Source organism: Daktulosphaira vitifoliae, unplaced genomic scaffold (genome assembly GCF_025091365.1).
Source record: "Daktulosphaira vitifoliae isolate Bord-2020 unplaced genomic scaffold, ASM2509136v1 Scaffold_4, whole genome shotgun sequence".
Classification (NCBI taxonomy): domain Eukaryota; kingdom Metazoa; phylum Arthropoda; class Insecta; order Hemiptera; family Phylloxeridae; genus Daktulosphaira; species Daktulosphaira vitifoliae.
The window spans coordinates 20,163,875-20,188,652 of NW_026099575.1; the positions used below are offsets into that span (position 1 = coordinate 20,163,875).

The 24,778-nt window shown below is 25.5% G+C and overlaps 1 protein-coding gene and 1 long non-coding RNA gene across 5 annotated transcripts in view; both read left to right on the plus strand.

Moving 5' to 3' along the window:
• The first annotated feature begins 7,456 nt into the window (after positions 1-7,456).
• Positions 7,457-8,296, plus strand: LOC126904374 (uncharacterized). The gene is made up of 2 exons (XR_007703734.1): positions 7,457-7,573; positions 7,825-8,296. It is a non-coding gene; the product is annotated as an uncharacterized LOC126904374 (long non-coding RNA).
• Positions 8,297-19,665: 11,369 nt separating this feature from the next.
• The window catches only part of LOC126903795 (SCY1-like protein 2), an 82,675-nt gene continuing 77,562 nt past the window's right edge, over positions 19,666-24,778 (plus strand). For all 4 annotated transcript variants that reach the window (XM_050682280.1, XM_050682282.1, XM_050682281.1 and 1 more), the window contains exon 1: positions 19,666-19,888. The gene's annotated coding sequence lies outside the window, so the exon portion shown is untranslated. The remainder of the gene's footprint in view (positions 19,889-24,778) is intronic.

Below are 24,778 nucleotides of genomic sequence, written 5' to 3' on the forward strand. Positions count from 1 at the left end.
ATTTAAAAAATTTATGTACTGAACTTAGGAAGAATACTAATAAAATTTTGTTTGGAGTACTAAAACTTCTCGAACTGGTTGAATTGTATTTATTGGTATAATTATTACTGTCATCTATATACTAAAAGAGTAAACAATTTAACTTTTCAAGTTATATGTTTCACTTACTTTCACGTAAGAAACCTTATTATAATTAAAATACGCCCCAACACTTTATAAATTATGTAAAAAGAGCCAAGATTAAGCAGACTTTTTACATCAGATTGTTTCAAAGATGAAAAGTTTGGCCCACAAAGTTTGTTAATCATAGTGTATAATATTCTGTTAACTTTGATAAAGGAGTAGTTAATGACTTGATCAGGCGGATTCTATTTTTTCGGAATTTACAAGTACAAAATAAAATATTATTCATATAATTTACTCTAATGTAGTAGTTTAATTTAAGTAAATATTTTATAACACAACATGAACCTTCACTAACATTTTTTTAGCTTCCATACAATGCTTACAAGGTATTAATTTTACCATAATGTGTTTTTTTACGTTTTTCAATACTTGTTTTAAGCTCTTACTGGATCAAAATAGTTGATCAGAATATCTAATAAATTTGAATTATGTCTAATGTAGTTTTTATGAACTAAAAAACGACGTTTATTTTAACTAAAAAATGAAATGTCAGTTTAAATAACAATTAATTTTTCTTTCGCTATTATAATAATAGAATTAAGTAACAAGTTTTTAATAAGATTATCAAGTTTCCTGAAATAATAGAATCATTTATCTTATGAATACTTATTGTATCTATAAAAGTTGCAGAAATATACATAATTTTTTATGGATATGAACTAAATGTTGTCAATTATTTTAGTGTAAGTTTGTATAAGTGATTTTCATATAAAACTTTGATGTTTTTCACGGTATATTCATACAGTGGACTTTTTTTTGTTTAGAAATGAATNATGTTGTCAATTATTTTAGTGTAAGTTTGTATAAGTGATTTTCATATAAAACTTTGATGTTTTTCACGGTATATTCATACAGTTGACTTTTTTTTGTTTAGAAATGAATAATTTTTATTAAATAACATAAAAAGTACACTATCTTTAAAAAGTGGGCCAAAGGATTTCAGCAATAAATAAGTGGCTTACAAAATATATTTTATTTTTGGCCATCAAAATATTTATTAATGTCGAAGAGAGTTTTTCTCGGTCTGTAAAAGAAAGAAATGTTTGAAGAAATAAGACTTCAAACGTAATTTTATTAATACTTTCTTAAAATAAGTAAATTTAGACCAGAATAATTTATGTTTACGCATTTGGTTGGGATATAATCAGACTAATAAAAAAGTATTATTAATAATACTAAGAAAATCAAAAAAAGCCGAAAAAGTGTTGTGAATTAACACAATCTCTTGGGATAAAATGATTAGAATAAGGAATATTTTCATAACTATTTTTCAGTAAAATGAATTCTCGTTCAATTTTTGACTTACTATAATTAATTTAAAGAGATTATCTTCAGATCGATTTATCCGTAATCACCTAAGAAACCATTTTTCGGCGAAAAATAAACGTAGCGAAAGACCTGAGAAAAAACAGATTTATAAAAAAAAATTATTTCTTCAAAATTCTTGTATAAATACAGTTCGCGGCATTAAACACTAAAAGTTTTTAATTTATACACAATGTTCATAAGATATAGAACCTTTTGATCTTCATCCCCCGAATTAGTCATAGTTATAATATAGTTTTAAAGAATATTGTTTAACAACGATATTTATTGATTTATATGTTTATATTATTATGATTCATATAAAAATTATAATAATATTAACATATTAGGCCAACAAAAAGAATACATATAAATGTAAAAAAAAATATACATAGGTACCAAAGTATTTATACATTTTTAAGAATAGCAATATTTTTTTTTATTTTTGAAAAATAAATCTTGAAAGAATATAAATTTTTGAAAAATTATTAAGCTGTGTATATTTTAAAGTCGTTGTAAAATTATGCTAATGTCTATCTATTTTTTATTTATTAAACCATTATATTAGTGTACAATTTCTGGCACATAATGAAATAAAAATACAATTTATCAAAACATACTACATAGTATTGATTTATTTTAATTTAGTAGAATTTTACTTATTCTATAACTATAACTTAATTTATCCACATAATCAAATGGCATAATAAAAAAATTGTATATTATGAATTGTTACTTGTATTTAAGCAAGTAATTTAGACCATTTAACTAATTTACTTTTCTCTTGTCTTACATAATTTAATTTTAACAATGTTTATCAATTATTTGTAAACGTTTTCAATGAATATTATTATTAATTTGTAAATCTTAAATATCGTATGTACTATATATTGATTAGTGTGCTATGTTTTTTAGCAACTCATACGTTGGGTAATATATTTTATATAAAATTTTGTTTCTCTCTGTTGGAATATTTGTATACATGTTCATGAATTAATATTTATTTTTCGAAGATTGGACTGATATATCCTTGTAAATTATTAAAGTACAGTGATTTCCCACTTTTCATCTTCACAAGGGAACATGGTGTTTGCTGATGTTGGAATTGACGTGTGGTAATCCATCTCATAACTAACAATGACTGGCAAAGCATAATTTCAGAGTTTGGCAGCATCTGAAGTGTCCACTGCACCACTTAAGCCTCTATATATACTTTTAGGAAACCATTTATTTGATTAAAATGAAATTTAGGTTAGTTGAACAAAGTTTTAAATAAAAACTTAGTCTCTAGTGCCCATGTGAGAAAAGGTAAGTAAGTGATGTATCACACAATTTTTTATCATTGTTTGTTTTATTTTATTTTTAAAATATTTTTGTATGTTATCATATATTGATTGTTTGTTTGTTGGTATCAAATTTCACGTGTTATTCTATGCTGGTCTATTTTTAGTAGATACCAAGCATTTATTCGAAAGACGATCCAAATACACAGATTGTCGAATTGTTTTTCATTTTTGTTTATATAACAACTTTCTTTTGATAGAAGTTTTTTTTTTTAAAACTTATGTGAATACTATTTTGAAATTATTGTACAATTGAAAATTTGTATAAAATAATGTTCTAAGTCTTAATTTTTATTCAGTTTTAAATTGTTTATCTTTTTAACAAATATATTATAATAACTTTGCTAAATAAATTTGTGTGTTTTTAAAAGTGATTTAATTTATTTTTAAATTAAAATAATTAAATAAAAATATCTACTAAATAATATTTTCTTACGATTTTAGTCGCAGACAAATTGATTTTTATGAACTTACTGTGACATTATGCTACACAGTAACTTTTTAATTGTTTCTTTGGGTGTGACTTCGTTCTAGTGGTATTATAATTTCTACAAACCAGACATTTCAAACTTTTTTACCAACCGAAAGATTTGTCATTCGGTTAGGAAATTTTTCCTTTTTAAAATAATGCTTAGTTTTCGTACTGTCTTTTCAAAAGTTATGCTTTTATGAATCGCTCTGTAGCAGTCAATTAAGTATTTATAATAACAATAACTAGTAGACTAATCAAATGAATAAAGTAGGTACAGAAAATAAAAAAACTCAAACATTATTTTTTAATAATGCCAGGCTTAAAAGCTACGTACCTTTTGCAATACTCTGTATTGTCTACGGTTCCTAAGAATCATACCCTATCGATCCTACTTAACTCGAATCTGAATATTATAGAAATTTAATAGTTATTTAATGAATATTTTTAATTCCATTCAATTTCGAAGAGACCAGTTATTAAATTTTAATGCATTAGACTAAATATAAAAGATCTGTCTTTGAACATAATTAATTTTTTACTGCTTTTTATATAACTTTATTTTTTTTCATTGTAATAACATCGTAAATTACCTACATTTTTAATATAAGGACTAATATAAAAAATTACTGAGTCAAAAAATATTCATCTATTCATCGAGCAAACAACGGTTCTTAAATTAATATATAAGACAATGCTTTCCAAGTAAAATATATAACTCGATAAATTTAATTATTTTGCTTATAAATACTGTCAAATGATATATTATTTATAAATACTTACTGATGCTCAATATATTAAAATGCTAATAATTCAATAAGTGATTATTCTATAGTTGTTTTTGATGCATCAAAATTCTTCTTTCGAAGTTTCGAGCTAAAAATTAAAGAGATGACATTATTATTGTATTGAAAGTATTATTGTTATTGTATCGCACTATTGTTCGCCAATGTTTTTCTTTTTTAATTATCGTTTCTAATAATGTTTTTTTTTCATTTCAAAATTTATAGTTATAGAATAGAGTTTTAACAAAATGTATTGTTAAAAATGAATCGCATTTCATATTACTATACTAAATATACATAATTTCTAATTACATAGTTTAATCATCTATACACAATTATATTATGTTTAGGAACATTATTTTAAGGTTCAGAAAGATCAATATACATGACTGGGTATATATGAGTTAATAAAATATAGCCAAATTAGTTAAACTTTTTATCTTAACGAATATATTTGATTTTAAGTTGACTTAAATAAAATTTTTTTTTGGTCCAATGTTAGTGAGATATTATTAACCTAACTTTTATCATAATTCATTTAAAAAATAGCGGATTAATTTTGACTATAAACTTGTTAACTTTAAAAAAGATAACATAATTTTAACTATTTTAAAAAGATCATTAACTTGCGTATTCTTGACAATATTAGACAAAATAAATAATAATAAAAAAAAAATCACAACCATTTTTCAGTATTTTCATTATAACGGTTTGTCAGTCATTTTAGTAATAAAACACCCCTCTACGCTATTTATTTTAAGATTATTTATTGATGAAATTTAATTTATTTGTTTTATTATTGTTATGTGACTATTGTCTAAGCTTCATTTATTGGATGTGTGGTTATCCGGCATCTACCCAGGTGACCCCTTTCACTCACTCCTAAGCGACTGTAAACAGACTTAAGGCAAGACGGATATCTAGTGTGATGCACACCTGTCATCCTACACTATAGCTACCTCGTACGAAACACAATTACTTAATAATCAATCTGATAATAATTGATAACAACAAAAGCGGGTTCCTATGATAAAGTTAGAAATTTTCTGTTTAAGCCACAGTGCACATAAATTAATCATAAAGTTTTTTTCAATTATTTAAATATTAAATTTTGTTTCCGTTTACTTAAAGATGAAAAAACGTTACGGTTTCTTCATTTTTTATTGTCAATTTTTTGTTTTTGGTTATTTTAATTCTTAATGTCAATAACTTTATTTGAAAACCTTTTCAATAATGTTTTCACCCCTGAACAATTGATATTTTAAAATTAAAAAAATTTAGATCATTTTATTTTTATTTTTTTCTTATTAGAAGCAAATAATAAAAAATACACTTCTATGAAAATCAAAAACTGTGAACGATATTTAAAAAAGTAATGCAAAATATTCGCTGGATAAAAAGTTATTAATAATGACAAAAGCTTGGGGGATAACTATAATATATATAACTAATATGTTAATAAATATTGTTTATAGCTTGACAATGGATGTAAATTATTCATTGGCATTGATTTTAACTTTAATAAATTAAAATAAAAAAACGTTGTACGTGCGATTGACTGTATAACTGTTAAGCTTTTCGTGTTAACTATTTATTTTGGATTTAACACCACAATAATAATGTAACATGTTGATTGTTGTTGAATGTATTTCTGTAATAGCCAAGAAGAGGAAATAAACGATTGAGCGGTTTTCAGGTCACGACCAAATCGTGGCTGTAAACGTATTCAGTTAGTATCGCCTTAGAATACTAATAGGATTTTCATACCCGAACTAGGTAATGCATGGTCGAATAAATAATATCATTTTCAACGAATGGTCACCTACAATTCTTAAGTAGAAAATTTTTACTTGAATAATGCAAGTAATACACTTGCATACCTCAAATAATTTAAATAATTTAATGTGTTTTTGAGCAAATTAAATGNTTACATAGTTTAATCATCTATACACAATTATATTATGTTTAGGAACATTATTTTAAGGTTCAGAAAGATCAATATACATGACTGGGTATATATGAGTTAATAAAATATAGCCAAATTAGTTAAACTTTTTATCTTAACGAATATATTTGATTTTAAGTTGACTTAAATAAAATTTTTTTTTGGTCCAATGTTAGTGAGATATTATTAACCTAACTTTTATCATAATTCATTTAAAAAATAGCGGATTAATTTTGACTATAAACTTGTTAACTTTAAAAAAGATAACATAATTTTAACTATTTTAAAAAGATCATTAACTTGCGTATTCTTGACAATATTAGACAAAATAAATAATAAAAAAAAAAAATCACAACCATTTTTCAGTATTTTCATTATAGCGGTTTGTCAGTCATTTTAGTAATAAACACCCCTCTACGCTATTTATTTTAAGATTATTTATTGATGAAATTTAATATATTTGTTTTATTATTGTTATGTGACTATTGTCTAAGCTTCATTTATTGGATGTGTGGTTATCCGGCATCCNATGTACAATTTTATACAAACCAAAAAATTTTAATTCAAACTCTTTTACTATAGAAAATAGTTTTTCTTCTTTGGGTGACAACATAACGTTACTCTGGCACCCGCATTTGTAATATTTGTTGACTTATCTTAATTAAATGTGTTGAAAATTGATGAAGTTAAATAATTTAATGTATTCAAATAAAAAAAAAAACGGTAGCACAGTGGAGTCGCGGCATAGTGGAGACATTGCATAGTAGGGTCCAGTATAGATTTAATCTGACAGTGATTAAAATCACTATTATAAGAAACGCTTCGATGCAAATCTGTAGATAGTGTTTAATTTTAAAAAATTGATGGATAATTGCAAAAGCAACATCAACTTCTATTAAAATAAAATACAAAACCCATAATTATCATACAAAAATAGTATATTTTTCAATATGGTAGCCATTTGCGTATAGAAGATAGATCGTCGGGACAAATTTTTTTTTTTCATTTTGTAGTACATAAAATAAGCTTTAATTTTATATATGTTTAAAGGACGCAGTATTTCCGGAACATTTTCAAAAATTAAGTTGAAAAAGTTATTTTTTGTAAAAAAGTTACTATTTTAAATCCTCCCAGTGAGCAGAATAAGTGTTAGATTTTCAAAAAAAATTATATCAAATGAAAGGGAAATATCTAAGGTTTCAATACAAAAAAATATTATTTTTATTTGTTCATTTTTGAAAAAGTTATGGCAGTTTTAAGTACAAAAAACATCCCGATAAAATGTAATTTTTATCGCAAACATTACATTTTTTTTTAAATTTTCGACAGCCATTTGCACATAGAAGATAAGATGTCGGGACAAATTTTTTTTTTTCATTTGATAGTATATAACATAACCTTTGATTTGATATATGTTTAAAGGACGCAGTATTTCCGGAACATTTTCAAAAGTTCAGTTGAAAAAGATCTATGTTTTTTACAATATTTTAAGTTTTGAACGCCCCCTATATAAGGGGAAATTGTCCAATTTTAATAAAAAGTATGTCAAATGAAAGATGTACTTATAATGTATTTAGAAAAAAAAAATTTGTGCTGATATATACATTTTTCAAAAAGTTATAGCATTTTTAAGTTGAAAATTTAAAATCGAAAATCGAAAATTTTAACACAAAAATAGTGTTTTTTTAACTACGGCAGCCGTTTAAATGTAGAAAAAAAAGTGTCGGGACAAATTTTTTTTTTTCATTTTGTAGTACATAAAATAAGCTTTAATTTGATATATGTTTAAAGGACGCAGTCTTTCCGGAACATTTTCAAAAATTAAGTTGAAAAAATTAATTTTTGTAAAAAAGTTGCCATTTTAAATCCCCCCCAATGAGCAGGTTAAGTGATAGATTTTCAAAAAAATGATATCAAATGAAAGGTAAATATCTAAGGTTTTAGTATAAAAAAAAATTATGTTGATTTGTTGATTTTTCAAAAAGTTATGGAAGTTTTAAGAAAAAAAAGTGAAAAAATTTCGAAAATTAGCGATTTTTAAATTTGTAATTTTTTTGGATATTTCCCCCATTTGCGGGGAACGAGGGAATTTTTTTCAATTTTTAAGGGTAATGTCTTCAACTAGATACGATTTGTGATCTTTTGACGTATTTTTGAAAGAAATCGGTCCAGTGAGAGCTGAGAAAAAGTGGCAACAGACATAAAAAAAAAAAACACATCATAGTAAAATTAATACCTTCTCCGCTTCGCATCGAAGCTAAAATAGTAAAATAAAACAAATTGATTTATATATTAATTCGTTCATAATGTGTAGATAAATAATTCAATGTGTATTATTTTTTTCTTGCTAACTGTAACTAATTTGTCTTTAGTGTCATCAAAATTTTTCAATGTATCATTTGTTCTTAGAGCATATGCCATGTAATGGCCTGATGCTACTCTGAGATTTTAGGTAGGTCCATTAAATTCAACGACTCTTCTTAAGAAAAAAGTTTTTTTTGAATGTTAATTTTTTGAGGTATATGCTTTAGTTTCCATAAAACCAACCCNAAAAAAAAAAAAAAAAAAAAAAAAAAAAAACACATCATAGTAAAATTAATACCTTCTCCGCTTCGCATCGAAGCTAAAATAGTAAAATAAAACAAATTGATTTATATATTAATTCGTTCATAATGTGTAGATAAATAATTCAATGTGTATTATTTTTTTCTTGCTAACTGTAACTAATTTGTCTTTCGTGTCATCAAAATTTTTCAATGTATCATTTGTTCTTAGAGCATATGCCATGTAATGGCCTGATGCTACTCTGAGATTTTAGATAGGTCCATTAAATTCAACGACTCTTCTTAAGAAAAAAGTTTTTTTTGAATGTTAATTTTTTGAGGTATATGCTTTAGTTTCCATAAAACCAACCCTGCAAAAATTTAGTTTTATATCTATTGTGGAATATTAAAATTATCTGGAAAACTTGTTGATGCAGTTAAATCTTTTTAAATAAATTTTTAATAAAATTTAATAATTTTAATAAAAATATTATTGCACTAATTTTTACATTACAGTACTGAAGAAATATAATATTATTATTTCATAAAAATAATGAAAATAATTATAGAGAGTTTTTTAATTTCGCTTAATGAAACAATTTCAAGAATATCATGTAAAATAAAAAAATATCATTACTTTTAATTATTACTTTATATAACTTTAAATTCAAATAACTCAACCTTATTTACTTAAAGATAAAGATGAAAAAAAAAATTGGAATGTTACTTAATCTAATTGAGCTATTTCTGACTATTTATGGGCCAAAAATATTTATATAAGTTTTGTAAAGAAAAATTATATATATAAAAAAACTTCTAACAGTATAGCTATTGTACACTATTATGTTAAATAGTAATTAATTTATAAAATAAGAGTTTCTTCAATTAGTGAATTTATGGGAACGTGTTTTTTTGGTGTACCAATTGTACAACGACTCGGGTATATTTATGCAAACAGTTCTGCAGTAGTGTGACAGTATTTATTTATTCCAACGTTCCCTATATTTCTGTTTCATCGAAGAAATGTTATGATGAAATCGTTCCCAATATTTATCACTAACCACTCCAAAATTTTTGGGAAAAAAGTCTATGTTGGAGGGAAAGATATATATTTTTAAAGATATATTACAACCCAAAGCACAGTATTTATCAAGTGGTTTTTGATCAATTGAGAAGAGTCACTGTCTCTCCTGCAACCAAGAAATTTATATATTGCTTTTTTGAATGCTATTTAAACCGCTTTCTTTTTTTCTTTTAGTAGTATTTGATCAAAGTTAGGATCATCAAAAATTTTGCGAATTTTCCGTCAAACAAAAATTTCTTATTAGATTTTAGCATCACTTAGTTTTGGAAATTTTCTTCTCAAGTACTTCAAAGATTCTTCTTCCTAATTCATAGCTTTCAGGAAGCCCTTCATCAGTCCAAGTTTGATGCGCAAGGGAGGTATACGTACGAGTTTAGGATCTACCAAAGGTTCAATCTATACATTCTCTGCAGACTTGAGATTTATTGCATATCAATCAACTTTTTTATAATGAAACTTCCTGTCTCAACTATCCCACATGCATAAAAAACAGCATTGCTTGGTGTAACACAATTACAATCTCAGGAGTAAAGCAATAACTTTGAAATTATCACAAATTTGTTATTTGTGTTCAAGTTATTTAATATAATGGAGAAATACTTTTATATTTTCTAAATTTCTTTAGTGTGAACTACATGACCAACTGGAATAGAAGAATAAATGTTTCTATTATGAAAAATATTGCTTTTAAACTTAGTTTTAAAGAGTTTATAAATTTATTTAGCTAGGTCATGAGACAAAAATAAATATTCAGCCCGTTACATTAGTGCAAGCAACAAGATTGTTTCTTTTTTCAAAAAAGGAAGCAGATATCTTTTCTACACTCAGTAACTTTGACACCTGATTGAAGGAGATGCCAATGCTGAAGTTTAAATGCCAAAAGTTCGGCCTTTTCTTTCGGCAAGTCCAGATCTTGAATTAGAACACTTAATTCGCCTTGATTTAGGCTATGAGGCTCCGCCAAGTCATTTATATCAAATCTGGGTCTTGAGAAGAACCTGCTTAGATAAATATTTCCAATTGAGAGCTTTCATGTTCTTCACAAAAATCACTTTTCTCAATATTGTAATTTTTCGGGGGTTTTGGAACTGGTAAAATTTTGAAATGAAGAACAGGCCAAATGGCTAATAAAAGATTTAGGTACTTTACTTTTTCTATTTTTCATCAACCAGCCACTTGTGACAGGGAGAATCATACAGAAATATCAGTCACCTGAATTATCAGTTGGCACTCGCCAAACCACAGGTATTGCAAAGGGAATTTCTCATTTCTTTCCTCTCAACCGTTATCTCAAAATCACCGAACAGGAGTTGATACAAACATGAGGTATCCACGGCTTAAAAATTATTTCATCACATATATAACAACAATTGTCTAAACTGCTGGCTGATAAAAAACTACAAAAAGATACCTCATGGAAGTGTGAGTTATGATTATAATTATAGTTGATGATGTGAATCACGTTAATGCATCATACTAAACAATGCAGACAATATGCAAACATTAAATTTCCCACAAACAAAAGATAATTATTTTTTGATGTCTAATTATAATTATACAACATTATCATTCTCTTATTGTGCAATAGAGGAGAACATTTCTTTTTGCTAAAGACTACTGGACAGTTCTGTGTTTTTTTAAATTAAAACACATAATATAATATNTCACGTTAATGCATCATACTAAACAATGCAGACAATATGCAAACATTAAATTTCCCACAAACAAAAGATAATTATTTTTTGATATCTAATTATAATTATACAACATTATCATTCTCTTATGGTGCAATAGAGGAGAACATTTCTTTTTGCTAAAGACTACTGGACAGTTCTGTGTTTTTTTAAATTAAAACACATAGTATAATATTCNTCTGTGTTTTTTTAAATTAAAACACATAATATAATATTCTCTCTCTCTATGGTTTCAATCCGTGGATTGGTTTGTAGCCATCTTTCATTCTTCTCTATTATCCACAATTAAAAATTATTAAAATCAAAAATTTATAATTATTCTCAAATAAAATTGTACGATCAAATATTGTTCATACATATATGAGCGATTAATATCTATAATCATGTAATAAAGGGTTAAAATATTTACTCATTTGATAGTTTTTTCAAATTTTCGTTAACAAGCAAATAAATAACATTGAAGTGAATTAAAATTTTTTAAATTTTATAATAAACGTTTAACTTATAAAAACGTCAGTGAAACGCATATATTTTATATAATGAATCACATATATTTAATTTATAACATTAGTATATTAGTGTATGTCTTTTAAAAAAAATGTTTGTATGCATAAATCATGTTGATGTAAACGTTAACACAAAATTAGAAACGTTTATTATTATTGTTCATTTAGGATCATATTAACATATTAGATAAAATTATCGTTGCTTATGACCTCCAAAAAAATTTGGTAATTTAAAAATAAATTTTTGGTGGTAAATAAGATATTCCACAATGTGGAGTACTCTAGATTTTTAATAGGGAAATATAGATATGGGGAATATATAAAAAAAATGTATTATTATTTAACCCGAATTTTATCTTAAACACGTAATATTTTTAAGGGATTTCAATCTTACACTCTGACAAATAAGACATCTTTTAATAGAACTCCAAATCGCATTATTGAACCACTTGTCTAAAGTTCTGCATAATTAATATTTTGTACCAGGAACTCATAAGGTATTGTACAATAAGCTCAAATAGCTTCATTAATATTAATAACCGGCAATGGTATTTTGTGATAAATATCAAAATGAAGTATTAGGAATTCATCAGGACTAATGTACACTATTCTATATCCGGTGTCCAGTAACTTGACAAGGACGTATTGTTTTTATATTATTGTTATAGTGTAGTAACCAAATAAGAAAGAGATAAAAAGTAGAAGATTAAAAGTTGTAATAATTATTAAAAATATAAACATAGAAGAAAGATATGTGTAGTTTTTGATGATTTGTAGTAAGTGTAGTGTGAACGAGACTCCAGATAAATATGTGTAGTAATTTTTCTAAATAGGCTACTAATTTGGAAAAGTGAGATCGATATAAAATAATCAATAAAAGTAAAATAAATATTAATTCCAAAAATTTTGATTGAGTAATGAAGTGGAGCAGATGTTTTTAATGTAACTACGGTGAGGTTAATCAAATGACAAATCAATTTTTATTGTCCAAGTAAGCAACAGTGGCTAGTTCAAGAAGTTGAATGCTGAGATTTGACGAAAAGGTGGAGAGAGTCAGACGAAAGGGAAACAAGGCTTTAGAAACACGAAAGAGAATTAGGCTTGTAGTAATACAAAAAAAGAAGGTGATTATACATAGGCTGTGTAAGTGTGTATGTTTACCAAGTTTGGATGCTTGGAGATTTGGTCTATTGATGAGCAAAGAGGTTCTATCGAGTTAGTAAAGTCCCAGGGTTTAGAACAATAAAGGCAAGTAGATGTAAAAAGAAATAATTAAAGTTCCTCTTATAGAGGTATTATAAATGACCCAACTGCTAAGTACCTGTAATAATATACTGAGGCAACAAAGAGGCGGTTGCCATCTCACAAATACCCAGTCGAAATTTTATACATATATATACAGTAGAAATAACATTAGGTTTTTAAACTTTTTTAGGCAACAAAAGCAGTCATCTCACAAATACCATGTAATGTATAACGAATGAACTAATCATTAATAATTAATTAAAGTTTGGAAATTAATATAAATATTTTATTTATTGCTTTATCGTTCTTTATTCAAATTATTAATTCTGAATAATTGGGTTAATGTATTGTAACTCAAAACTTGATAAAATAAAGTAAAATTGTGTGTTGGTCAAAAGTGAGAGTTACTGTAATTCGGGATATGATTCAAGGATCAAAAAACAGTATTGATTTGAAATCTTATTGGATAATTTTTCTTTGCTCTTATATGNAACTTGATAAAATAAAGTAAAATTGTGTGTTGGTCAAAAGTGAGAGTTACTGTAATTCGGGATATGATTCAAGGATCAAAAAAACAGTATTGATTTGAAATCTTATTGGATAATTTTTCTTTGCTCTTATATTAACTTCGGTAACCTTTTTAAGTAATAATTGATAAACAAAATAACATAATTTTGGCTTTTAGTTCACAAATTATAAATTCACAGAATTTCAACAATGAAAAATTTTAACAACAAATTTCGCGTGATAATATTGATAAAATAGAATGATTAAAACATATAAAACATTGTATATAGGTATTGTTTGCAACGATGAGTACAATGGACAAGGTATAACTAATGCACATTGTTACTTAATGTGTTATTAAATGATTATTTATTTAATATGTGTTACTTAAACTATTTTCATATATAACTATTAATGGCGTTTTCAGAGTTTTATCTTAAGAGGAGATATACATAAAATTTCTTTTACTACACCTCCAAAATAATTACTTACACTATAGTTATCGTGGAAGATTCTATACCCCATGTCCACCCTTTTAGAACGCTCATACTAACTATACATTGAAGGTTGCCTCAAACCTAAAATCATGGATAGCTATTGTATAGCAACATCCATATATGTAAGACAAGCTTGCATAAAAATTAAAAAAATATAACATTTCTATGTAGATCCAGTGATTTGTTCCTTATAGAACAACAATTATGCCTAACATAGTTATGATGGAGGATCAACGCAGCAAACATGTGTGATTAAAAATGTGCTTGTATATTATCAAATAATAAAAAATGAATATTCTTCATTTTAATTAATATACATTATATTTCGAACAATTTTTTTTTTATTTCACAATAATTTGCTTCAATTTAGACAAAATAAATTATTAAATCTTTGACATTTTTATCTTTTGTATAAGACAGCAAATTTTATTCAGCTAAAATGGGAATAAATTTTACGTATTTTCCGTAAATATTATTCTGGATAATAAGTTAATTTAATAGAACCAAAATTTTATTAAGTTTAAGTGACATTTCCAGCACAGTCGAGTGTTAATTTTCCTGCAAAACCATTTTGCTATAGGAAAACTTTGATAAAGTTCTGTAGTTAAGTTTACCTATTATTCTCCATTATGTAAACATTATTACTTCTCAGTCAACCAACATTTCAAATCAAGTTACTAGTGTCGTCATAAAACATATCTATTACAATTGAATAAACAAAGTTTGTTATATGGTAATATAAAATAAACATTATGTTGTATGTTCTTACTGTACCTGTATTATTCGATAAAGTAGTCCAGGGCAAATATTCAATTCCGTCCAAGTGGTATTTCATTGAAAAAAATGATCGAATTTGGAGATTTTCAATACATATTGAACCGTTAAAAATTTCATTATTTGGCATACTCCAAGTACATTTAAATTGCATCGTAAATTGAGTCTTCGTCAATGCCTATTGAATTTTAATACCAACATTATGTTGATGTAAATTTTCTAGTTATTAAGTTATAGCATGATGGTAAATATATTTGAGGGATTAAATTACTCCGTTACATCGTTATATTGCTTCGATTCTTGAAAAATTTAAAAAGCATTTTATCCAAGGTGATATTCGGAATTTAATACACAGAGAGATATTAAAAATGACGAGCTCGTTACAACGAAGTCGATTAACAATAGAGGTATAATATAATTTCCATCGGGCGCCGTTGTATCCGGACAATGAATATTGAAAATGAACTGTAAGCGGGTTAAAGTTTTCCTTTTCATCGAGTGCTCTTAACCATTGGGCGATGACTGATCGTAATGAGTTTTTTTGTTAATAAACACTGTCTTATTCGCTTTCGATTCACGCGTTTAAGTACAGTGCATGACATACAAAATAATTTTTTTTAGAATGATTGCTTTTGGCTGACTCTGTTAGCATACTAAATAAAGTAGTTTTTATCGCATATATATGTGTCTACGATATCATTAGAAGTATATTTTCGATGACGAAATTTCTATAATGCAAACTGCTTGTATTGCAATTAAAAAAAATACATTACTTTGTGGTGTATTTATTATTTATTTTAGGTAAAAATAATAAAGTTGTACTACTTGTGTGTAAAATTTTTTTTGAGACACTAGTTTCAAAAAAAAAAACATTCATAATACTACAAAAAATGTTCTCGAAAATATAATTGAAATATTGTCATTTAAATTGTTGAAAGTAAGAAAAAATAAGTGTTCAATAACAAATAATATTGACTGCGAGATTGATTTTTAAAAACAGAAAATATCTTCTAGGAGGAATAGTTTGTTCCAATAGTTTATTATTATGTTTAATTAATTTCTAAACTTTATTATAAATTTTGTAAAAAAAAAATGTATGAGAAAATGTGGACATATTAGAATGAAAGGTTTTAAAATGTTAAAGTTTTATGCATTATCCTGTAGAGAAATGACTAAATGATAGTATTTTTGATTTGTTTAAGCGTTTTAAGTATAATTTACACGCATTTAGCTAAAAAACAACAATTTATGAGTGATATTTTGAAATAGTTAATTTACATGAAAAGTTACTAAAATTTGACTGACATTATCTTAAGTTTAATACGACGTTTTGTCCATTTTATATATACATATGTTATGCTATATTTATATTTTTTATTTTATATGAAGTTATGCATAACAAACTAGTTTTCAGAGATGTTATAACTCCAAGTTTAAAATAACAGGCACACAGAATCAGGATTTTTTCATACTTTATTAATTTAATACACTGAAGTAGCGATATTGCATATACGCATCGCCGTATCACATGTACATTTTTTTATTCATTAACTCTTTATCGTATTAGTATCAAAGCTGCTTTTGAAGATTCTTTCTCGACTCATGACATGTTTTCTGGAAAATAATTTAAGATGGTTAATTATTTAAAGTTAAATTGTAAACTTCTTAAAAGTTCCATTTTCTAGTAAACACAAATGTATCTTTTTATGAATTATCTATTCTAGTGAAGTGCTGTACTCAAATGAACTTTACAGACAATTTTAAAATCGAAATTTAAATAAAACAATGCAGTTTTATTATCAAATTAAATTTATAGTTGTGATTTAAATTTTTTATTTTGACGTTCGATTTGACTTTAAAAATGAATGTTAATCAACACTTATATTAACTAAATCAGTTAAGATAGTAAATGAAACTGTTCGAACTTCTTTGTGGAACTGATATGTGCTAACAATAGCCTGTTAATGTGTTTAAATGTTCTTATATGTCTTACATAACAGAAATATGTACATTTCAAGAAAATAAGGAAAAACTAACATTTTGTACCTCATTAAAGTATAATTTAGTCGTTTAATTGTAAATTAAACATCATGTCAAATGTTTTGTTTTTTTTTTTTTTTACAGAAGATTACAATTAATTGCTCATAAATCTTTTTATAAACTCAAAAAAAGTTAAATGTTTACAAATATCTTTAGTATTTATGGGAAAATTAAGATGCCAATTACTGAACAGAAATATTATACAGATTAAAACCTAAATGTTTTCCTTAAGATACTAATAACTATACCTGTTACGATTAAAAATGAGATACGAGTGGTATAAATTTTAAATCTTATTATTTGAAATATTTTGATTTTTATCTAATAGCTAAATTTAGCTCGAATATTAATGATTTTGCTTAACTTGAAGCAATAATATTGAGTTTATTGTACAAACAGTAATTATTATTAACGTTTATGGGCATCCACAAGAGGGACTTTTGTCCCTTTGGGTTTAAAATCTCTATCACTACTGGATTATTTATATCTGCGGGTTTCTACGATCAGCATTGTTTAAAATAATTTAAGTAAAATAATTTTTATATTAATAATACAATTTAAACCTTCGAATTCGTTTAGTTTATACCGAAGAAATACTTTTTTAAATTCATAATTAGTGATACAATACGAAATTCTTTGCACTGACGTCTTCGATCAAGTACATTCACAAATTTTCATTTGTTTAAAAAGTTTAGGATTTAAGCTGATAAAAGGAATTACTGAAACGTAAAATGTGCTCTTGTTGTTTTTGTACTGAATACTTAAAAGTTTTAACGTTTACGAACAGTTTAACCTAAGGTTTATATAAACTACTTCGATGAGAGATCATATTTTTTTAAAATACTTATTACAAATACATCAGATGATAGATATTGATTTATATTTAGAATTAAGCAAGAAATCTTAGTGAAAGTGTTTTACTTATTAAAACTCAAATATATTTTTTAAATAATTAAGTGAAAAAATGATTCCATAAAAGTATATAATTTTTGGGATAGAATAAATGATTTTAATTACTTGAAATAAAACTATATTAATAATATTTTATCGAACATATGGGATCATTTTACACCATCGTATTTGATTCATATTTGTTTTAGCATTGCTTAGACTTCAATGGAATGTACATACATTTGTTTACCAAATAATACTAATAATTAACTTGAAACGTAATTGCTGATTATTAAAATTTAAAAACGGATTATGAAGTAAACGTTCAATTAAAACTTTTTATAATGTTTGATTTTCTTTAAATAACTTTATTGAAACACCAAGTATTTCGTTAAATTTTAATGGAAGTTTCATTGAAAAATATTAATTTTATTAAATGTAGATATGTCATCTTTTTTCGAAGAAGTTATTTATACATAAGTAATTATGTTGAACTCGCTTGAAGTAAATAAGTCAAGTATAAATTTTCTTTGGATATTCTTAAGTTAATAATAATTTTCGTTTTAATTTCAATGCGTAGCTGAGAGGTATTAGTTTTACAATGTAGTTTTTTTTTGTCTAACTACAAATAAATATTACGCTTCATCATATAATTTTTTTCATTTTGATATAACTTTTTTTAAAAACTCACAAATGTAATGAAATTTTGATCAATAATATTTAAGAATTTTGTCTTTTTTTTTGTTTATTTTATAGAAATCTGTTTAAAACCTTAATTAAAAAAAAACTGCTTAAGCGCAGTAATATAAGTACATATATTTTTTTTATTGAAATGCTAATAATGTTCCGAAACGTCCGTGTTCTTTAAATCTAGACTAAATTAAATTTCTAGAGCTGTAATTTTGTTTTCGTTAAAATTATTCAATTTTATTTCTTCTAAATAATCGCATTGAAGCGTTTTATTCTAGTGATGCTAAACACTGTCACATTTCAATATTTACTGGAGTCTACTTTAGTAGACTCTACACTATACCTCCTCTATTCTGAGTATCCATTGTACTGGCTTTGTTATATTGACTATTTCAAAGAAAATATGAATAACGTTGTTATATTTTTAATTCTGAACAATTTTTTCGAGTTATATAATTCAATTTTTTATCGTTATGCATCTCTAAGACAATTTTAACAGTATCCAACATTGTAATATGAATTTTGATAAATTAGGATGATTATCTTTTAAAATAAAATAATTTTACTTAAAAATTTCTAAAGAATGAATTTATGCAATTTTGTTTTATTTTAAAGCAATTTATAAACTTAATTGAACTGTTATTGTGATTGCTAAAAAAAATATCAACGGTTTTAAGTTATCAATTTTAGCAAAATATTTTCAGGTAAAATCATTTTTTGGCAGTGACCAGTGTGTTCAAATAATTATGAACATTTATTTTCTAATTGTCCTGAATCTGATTACAGGATAAGTGTGATTGGATGGTAAGTAGTGTATCGATTAACGGCTATGTCTCTGTGTTCGTTTATCATTCCGTAAGGTGAACACAGTTAGAAAGCGGAAATATGGACGTGCGTGAGTATTAAAGTACAAAAGTACCTGCACATGTACACTCACCAACATAAACATAATATATATATATATATATATATATTTAAGCGCACATTAGAACAAAGGTAGAACGATAGAAGTAACAAGATGGAGTGGCGTTGGAGGGCACCAGAGGGATAAAGCACAAAAATCCAGTGAAAAATGAAAGCCCGCCACCGCCAGCGCTATAGGGCAACTTGTTGGTTCACCGGATTTAGAGGCGTACGGCGGCAGTATCAGTGAGCGGTGCACCGCCGGACGAACGGTCACAAGTTTACAGGAGAGAATTGAAGTTTAGTGGTACACATTTTGCAGAGTTCGTGAACGAGGAGACTTGTGTGTTTGTGCTTGCGGAGTGCGCGGGCGCGCCTTCCCCTTGCGTTTTACAACTGTGTGTTTGTAGATTTGTGTATGTGTTTGTGACCCTCCGCCACTATTGCTACTGCGACCACCTTCGTTAAATCATCGCAACAGGTGAGTACAACAAGTACCCTGCGGCGTGCGCTCTAAGCAATCACCGCATTACCAGTAGTTACAAGATATTATTATATTTAAAAAGTCTATTATTTCTGCACTGTTGTTTAATTGAAAAATAACATGATATTACTATTTCGATTATGTTCTAACATAAAAAAATCTAGATAGAAAAGTCTTATTAAAGTGTTCGTTTAATTGGGCATTCTGCTTACAATTAATGGCAAAAGTATCAACAAAATATAGGGGTGTTAATTTATGATTTGGGTGTATTTATTACTTCCTTGTCTATAAGTTGATATCATTTTACTCTCTGACTATATTATCTTATGATTTTTTATTTGTCAATTTTGCCCCCTCCCTTTAAAAGTATTTTATAACCACCACTGTTCAACACATGTGAAATGTTGTTGGGAAAGTGTAAAAATCAAGCAGTTTGGCAAAAAGAACATTGAGAAAAAAATTAACAATATGAACATTTGGTACTACAATTTATCTTGATGAGGGGAAATAAATATTATTGTGGAATAAGTATGAAAAGTGATATTTACTTAATATGCAAAAACCTAATTGAATATTTACAGTGTTTTGTATAAAATTAGACTTAAATTAAAATGGCATTATACACAAATATTAATTTTGTGGATCACCGAAATAATATGTAAAACTTTACATCATCTTAAGAGTAATTTTGAAATGTTAACTATTTCTACATCAAAAAGCACATTTTAGCTACAATGATATTGTTTTAAAATTGATCATTTGTCTATTTTTAATCTAGTTTATAAATCTTATATACATATCGTGATCTTTAACATCTTAATACTTTAATGACTTTCATTTTTATAAGCCTTTGACATGTTAACTTTTGTTTTATGTTACTAAATATACCATAGGTTAACATACAATATTTCTTTGTTTTAAATTTTAAGATCCCTTTTAAGGTTCACATCTCCTATCGAAAGTTTAGCTTTGAAAATTTAAATAAATAATAATTTATGTAATAGTTATAGTCTCGTAGCTTAAGAATGTCAATATATATTTTATAAGTTCTAGTATTTTGTTATAATAATTGATCACTTGTGTCTAATATTATTTAAAATTAAAAATATTTAACTCAATAAGCCCATTAAATTTTAATTAGATTATATTTTTCATTTTTGAGAATTTAATCTAAAGCCTACTTTTAATATAAATTACCTAAAATTTATTTATTAGTAGAACAGAAAGTATTTCATAATTCTCGATAAAAGATATTGGGTTGTCATTAAACTGATTAGATTTTAATAATTTAATTCTGTAAAGTTTTATAATTCATAAAAAAAATTAGTAATATTAAATGTTAATTTTTCAAGTAATATACGTTAAAATCTAAAATTTTTATATAAATACCCTAATTTTTAAAGTCATACATTAGTTAAATTTAAATAACATTGTGTAATATTTAATAAATGACGATTTACAATTTTATAAACTGCAGTTAAAATTGTATATTTAATTATATTTTAATAGTATCACATCAACTAATATGTCATTGATATTATAATTACGTCCGAATTACTTTAAATTTAAATAATAAACTTATTGATCCTGAGATTTTCATAAACAGGTAAACTGTTTTATCCCTTAATTGCTGTAAAAAGAATAATTTTTCAAGTTAAAATATTGTTAAGGAACTTCAATAAATAATCAAATAAAAATAATGGTACGATTTTATTTTCAATAACGTCAAGTTTCTCTTATTGCAATTCAAAATAACACTTATGTCGCCAGTTTGTTACACTTACATCAGAAATGAATTTCCTACTAAAGAGTGTAGTATTTTTTTGTCTTAAATACTATCGTATAATAATTTAACAATGGGGATATTGAAAATTACTACACTGTAACTTATGGAAAAAAATCAATTCATTTGATTAAATTTTCTACAATGGGTTTTATAAATATGCACTGGTAGTATTTTTGAATCAAAATCACATTATAAGATTTTAAGATGAGTTTTACTTTTTAGTGAAATGTCAATGGTATTTAAGCAGTGTAAAAAAGAAAAAATCCAAGTACGCACCTCATAAACGCTGAGAAAAATATTCGCATTATACTTTGTATCTATTTATATACTTTATTATGTTTATTTAGTTTAGTCCCAAAGGAAAAAAACCACAAAAGTTGTGAGTGTAAATCATTGTAAATTTGGAGCTTCGGTTTATTTGCTGTATGTATGACTAGTGCATATTGTATAGCTTTAATTTACATCCGACGGTTATAAAGTTTTAGATTGGTAAACGAGCATTAACTGAGTTAATTATTTTTGCAAATGTTGTCTCTTATGTGACTCCATGTCTGGGTTTCCAACGTTAAAAAAATAAAGTTGTAATGTTATGAACATCATAAAACTAAAATGAAACCCATGATAACATCAAATAGTTTACAAATATGAAAAGAATATATTTTTGGTATAACTCTTTCGTAGGCATGACGTAGAGGCTTTATGGTTGATCTTCTAATTAATATAAAGTAACAGATGATTTTTGTCTAAAGTTAATGTCGAGATTTGATAAAAAATTTAAATAATGTAAGAGACGGTCGGGGTTGAGATGTAAAATTGTTTATTTTATGAGAAACTTTATGAAAACACACGATAAAAAGGTCGCGTGTTGTTCTTATAAATTGTCACGCACATGAGCCATAAGAAGGCGTTATTATAAATATGACCGAACGTGACGTTAGCTAGGTAAGATTTACTGCGGTTGGGCACCGTAGTACAACACTTGTTAAATATTATATTTATTATGCGAATTTGTTCTATATAATATCTATAATCATAATTAACATGGTCAATAACAGTTCGTTACGCAGGTAATCCTCCAAACGATACAATAATAAAGTAGAATTTTCTTAGTTAAACCCAATGCGAATAAAAAATAACTTTTATTTGAGCTGAGTAGCAAATTACATTTTTCGTTGTATATTTTGTAAAGAACGTTTATAAAAATACTTGTTATATGATAATTTGTGCATATATTATAAACTTTTTTAAATTTCAATTGGTCTAATTTTGGCATCGAATAAATATATTCAATTCACAAAAATAATTCTAAAATTTAGCAGGTATTGATTTTTAATAAACTTTGTAATACCTTTAACTTTTTATTTTTGTAATAAGACCTTTATTTTTATCAGGACGGTCACTCTCAAACACGATAAAAACAGCATAGTAAGCGTACAGCTGCAGTTTCTAATTACTTTTTTTTTTTAATTGAACAATATTTATAGCTACAAAATACACAAAACCTTTAATTTAAACCATGTAAATATACAACAATCTTTTTATTTATGAAAAAATCAATAATACTTAGTCATAAGTTTTAATAAATTTTTTATTAAAAATATTTATGTATTGAAAAGTTAAAAGTATTTATCAACATACTAAATAGTCAGTAAAATTTATATAATTGTTTGATTACACGAACACTAAGATCTATAAGTTACTACGGCTTATTAACAAAGATATTAAATATAATTATAAGTTTTTAGTCAAGAGGAAAAATTATCATGAATATACAAAGCATACGTTTGCTAGTATTTATGATGTGTAAGAAGCTTTTGTAATAGGTGTGTCCAATTCATTTTGGTTCAAATGGGGTCAAATTGTCTAAATTATACATGTTTTAAAGCGGTTATGAATATAATATAAATCATAACTCACAAAAAATATACATTATTGAATAAGAATAATTATGTTTTGAATTTTTTTATCATACACACACACAAAATTATATAGGCTTTTTTTATAAAAAAAAATATATTAAACGTTTTGTAGGTTACCAGTTCATTTGTACCTAAATTTTATTTTGTTAGAAGAATTATAATAAGAATACTTATAAATAACATTTAGCTTAAGATTATTTTATATTTTCGTGAAACTTATTGCAAAAAATTATTTTCAATTTATACTTCCTTGTTTATAATGACGTTATGTAGTTTGTTTGAACGTTACGCTTTATTGTATTATGATAAAAGAATAAAAAACACGTTTTGAAAATAAAATTTCAAACATTGTAATACTGTACAATATTTTACGCGAAAACTAACTATCGTAGAAAATATTTTCTACATAAAAGGGATTTAAATTTGCATTACATTTTTTAAAAATATATTCAAGTACCTTATCTACAAAAAATAAACTAGCTTTTATTCCCTGACTATATTTTAGCTTTTATTTTTATCAATAGGAACCTATTTTCTAATACATCTATAAAGCTTCTCATTTTCTCCTAAAGGATTATAAAGGTACTACATTCTATTGAATTATAAATATTTTGCTATAGAGTTCAATCTACTTTTCAATAATTAATTTGTCGTTAGTTACAAAAGGTTATGGCATTTACATGTAGTACGTGGACACTATTTTTGAGTTCTATAATATTCAGAGTTAAAAATGTGTACTTGAGGAATAAAAGTAATAAAAATAATTGAACATAAAAATATTAAATCACTATAAAAACCACCATGGGGTAAAATTTATATTAGTTAGGTTTTAAAATGCTACTAATAGTGAATTCATCCAACACATCACTCACTAAGGGGCGATGAGTTCCATTGTTGATGGCAAAAAACTAATTATTTGAAAATAAAAATTTCTTTATTTTTTGGTCTAGTCGTTTGTTAAACAACATTGATTAAACTTTTCATTTAAAAACTTTATCACAATAAAAGTTTTCAACTAATTCAATTAGTATTTTTAAAATTTCGTAATCAAAGTTATTTCTCAGATCTCTATACAGAAATGTTTTTTTATTACGACCGTACTGCCCCAACTTTTTTGCAAAGAAACGCTCAATTTATTTTTGAATACTTAATTATTATGTTGTTTAATTATCTTAAGATAAT